This window comes from Poromitra crassiceps, assembly GCF_964638095.1.
Source record: "Poromitra crassiceps genome assembly, chromosome: 20".
NCBI classification, from domain to species: domain Eukaryota; kingdom Metazoa; phylum Chordata; class Actinopteri; order Beryciformes; family Melamphaidae; genus Poromitra; species Poromitra crassiceps.
Genome location: NC_139637.1, coordinates 17631224 through 17634784, shown reverse-complemented (window position 1 = coordinate 17634784; position 3561 = coordinate 17631224). Strand labels below are relative to the sequence as shown.

The following is a 3561-nucleotide window of genomic DNA, read 5'->3' as shown; positions in this document are numbered from 1 at the left end:
TTAAATATTGGGCTGTTTCTCCACCTCTTCATGCCCAAGGTGCATCCTGGCAGCAGCAGGGCTGGCGGTGTTGCCGCTGCTGACTTTTCCTTTCTCCGCTGGCTGCTGCGGTCCATTCGCATAGGCCTTCTTTAGCCAGTCCTTCTCCACGTACGCCCTCACCTCCCCCACCGTGTACCTGGTCCCTGCATCCAGAAGCAGGAGCTTCCGAAACATCTCCATGGCGTCTGGGGTGAACCTCCTCCACAAGGGAGGAACGTCCTCCTCGGCCTTAGGCTGCTCCTCTATTTTGCACCAGTCGGCAAACTCCTGGTAGAAGTCGTCGGAGGCCATGCAGCGCTCCCAGGGGAAGTAGCCCGTGAGGATGCAGAAGATGACCACCCCGAAGGCCCAGGTGTCCAGGCTAGGCTCCACGCTAAGGGGAGGGGCAGTCACTTCTTTCTGGCCCTCCAGTAGGGCCACAGCACAAAGTTCTGGGGCCATGTAGGGCAGGGTTCCCGTGATGAAACTGATCAGGGTGCCTCTCTTCTGGGCCAGGCCGAAGTCAGCCAGCTTGACTCGGCAACAGTGGCTGTCGAGCAGGAGGATGTTCTCAGGCTTGATGTCGCGGTGGACCAGGCCGCGGCTGTGGATGAATTCCAAAGCGCTGGCAATCTGGACGACACAACGTTTTACCGACGACTCCGGGATTCCCACCTGGAAGAAAAGGCCAAGGGAGGGATAGGTTCATTACACTAAAGGCGCTTGAATATCGATGTGCATCCCTCTTGAGGTCATAGGTCACTTATATCACAAGGTTTCATATCATCAACTAGTTTGATTTGTTATTAGGGTTGGGTATCGTTTAAAAAATGACGATATCAGAACCAGTACCAGTACCAGGACCCTTATAGTGATACCGATACCAATAGAATAGACTACTAATTCAAGAATGTTTTAGTGGCATCTGAACGGTCAACTCTGTCACATACTGTACACAGTGCTCGACTTCACCAAAAGATAGAGACTGTATGGGTTGTAGCTGGTGTAGTAGTGGGCCAATCACACGTCACATTAAATCGAAGAATGCTTGCAGTGATTGGCTGCGAGCAAAACCATACAAATAGTCATTTTTCCTACATTGGTGTACAAAAAGGATCAAATGCCGGTATCGTTTGAGAAATTTCAATAGCCTACTAGTTGGTACTGGGTTATTTCGGTCGATGCTGTATTAATTATTATATTAATTATTATATTGAGTATTGAGTTCCTATATATACCCGGCCCTATTTATTTTGCATTTGCACCACATACCAACAACAAAAATAAACTACTACTGTATAAGACAAGTGTGTCATTATGATTAGTACTCACACAGACTCACCTTGGGCTGGATGACAGCAAACAGGTCCCTCCCAATGACGAGCTCCTGGGCAAAGCCATAGTGCTCATTCGACTGGAAGGCGATGCCAAAGAGGCCCACGATGCAGGGGTGGCAGGACAGGTGTAAGGAGATGCAGTATTCCCTCAAGAAGCCCTGCAGCTTAGTTGAGGCTTTGGGCATCACTTTCAAGGCCATGGGAGTTCCTGTGTATCAGTCATATTTAATTTAGCCTATTATTATCACACTAGTTTTTGCATGCATATCCACAGAAAGAAAGAAAGAAAGAAGAATAATGACACATTATGCGTCTGGTCATTAGCCCCCACCTGCTGTCAGCAGAGGGAATTGCAGACACACCAGAAATAAATGTGCAAAATGAGGTTATTATTAATTCTCAAAGATTAATATCGGCCATAAGTTATCATTATCTACGAATATAGCATCTTCCTAAATTGCATATCATTGGTTTTTAGGAGTTTAGCTTTAGTTTAGCTGCTGCCGAAGTCCTACGGTGGCCGGGTGAAATATCGCGGGCCTGGCGGCCGCTTTGATAGTGCGTGGGTACGTCATTTCACGTCAAATCTCATTTAATCAGATTTGATTGGCTGTCACTGTCTCGCGGCACCAACATTGACATGAAGAAGGCGGCGAGAGTTTGTGTTTACTGTTTACCTACACCAGCGAACTTCAGAGTGGAAGATGGAGAAAATGATGGACGAAGTGGATTTACTGGAGCTGCAGGTTTGATACCCTGACTTTGGAGAAGAAGTTGTAAGTGAAACGCCTTGGTCTGGTAAAACTAACCGCGGGTTTAATGTGGAGTGGTTTTCAAGAAGAAATGGCTAACAGTTAGCTTAGCCTGCATTGTTTCCCATGCCTGCTGTTTGGTGGTGGAGAGATGGTACTTGTCGAGGAGGGTTATAAGGATTTGAAACATCTTTCTGGAAGCATTACAAAGCATGAGAGCAGCGGGAGCCATCTGGATAATGCTGTGAAATTGGGCTTATTACTACTTTGAAGTTTGAAGGGTGAACTAACCAGGGTGAACATAGCTGCTCAAATTGACAGCGCGAGCGCATATACCCGGTGTGGCGGTAACATCTGCTCGTCTACAAGATCGCCTCGCGCACGCATTGTGATGGGCTGTACTTCGGATTAGCATGCCTAAAATGTCCGACAGCTTTACATTAGCTAACATGCTAAGCTACTGATGTTATCAGACATTTACTTGGGAATGTCAATACATACAAATTATGAATCATACAAACATTCAATGATTAGGATTCAAGTGTACAGGTCCATTTCTCATAAACATGAGCTTTACTTTTTGAAAAAAAATGTTGTGAGAGTTTAACTTCATCACATGACACCGGTAGGGTGAGTAGATCTTACACCCTGGAGCAACACAATAAAGAGGTGGAGGAGAACAGGTAGGCTACGTGCTCAGCTGGATCATAACCTGTATTAAACTGTGTGGGAAATGTGACACAGCACTGTGGGGCCATGACTAGTCGGCAGACTCACTGAATCCAGGAATATTCAGATGTGTTTTGGAGACGATGTGTGAGGGTGATTCAAGGCTTCAGAGGCACTATGACGCCCCCAACCTGTATTCAAAGGGACATCCAGCACTGTACAAAATGAGCTGTTAAGACTGTATGTACGAAGTGTACAGGAAGGAGATAGCGAAGCAAGTGGAGACCAAATCTGTCGCCGTACAGGCAGACGAGACAACCGATGTCTCTTGTAAATCTCAAATGGTGGTTGTGCTGCGAATGCGATATACATCTAGCCCGTTTCGGGACTTGTGTGTGTGGTGTTAGTCTCGCTTGCTAGACTCTCCCTCCACAGTCCCTTCCCAAGACGTTAAGTGAGGCGCTGAGAAAAGTCAAGTGTCGCAGAGACATTCCAAAGCTACCTGCCGAAGCAGAACTCTTCATTGATTAAATCTGCCGGGGTTTTAAAAGCTATAAGTGAGGCATACGGCCTGTCAAAGAAACTCCGCGACAGAGCCTTTATGCAGCTGCTGCAATTCTTTTCCTTGCTTATGTCATAAGTTCATATTTAATACAACACTCTGCAAAAACGGAGCATCGCTGCACCTGGGATTAGCAGTGCACTCACTCTTTAAGGAGAATGTCCAGAGACTATATCCAGACTATATCCAGACTACCGTATGTCCAGACTATGCGGCAGTA

General features: G+C 46.6%; 1 pseudogene across 1 annotated transcript in view; it reads right to left on the bottom strand.

Annotated features, from left to right (window-relative positions):
* LOC310794910 (serine/threonine-protein kinase SBK1 pseudogene) overlaps nt 1-3561 on the bottom strand; it is an 8611-nt pseudogene continuing 5050 nt past the window's right edge. The window contains exons 3-4 of the transcript XR_014553959.1: nt 1364-1566; nt 1-696 (exon numbers count right to left, since the gene is read on the bottom strand). The product of XR_014553959.1 is annotated as a serine/threonine-protein kinase SBK1 pseudogene (transcript). The remainder of the gene's footprint in view (nt 697-1363; nt 1567-3561) is intronic.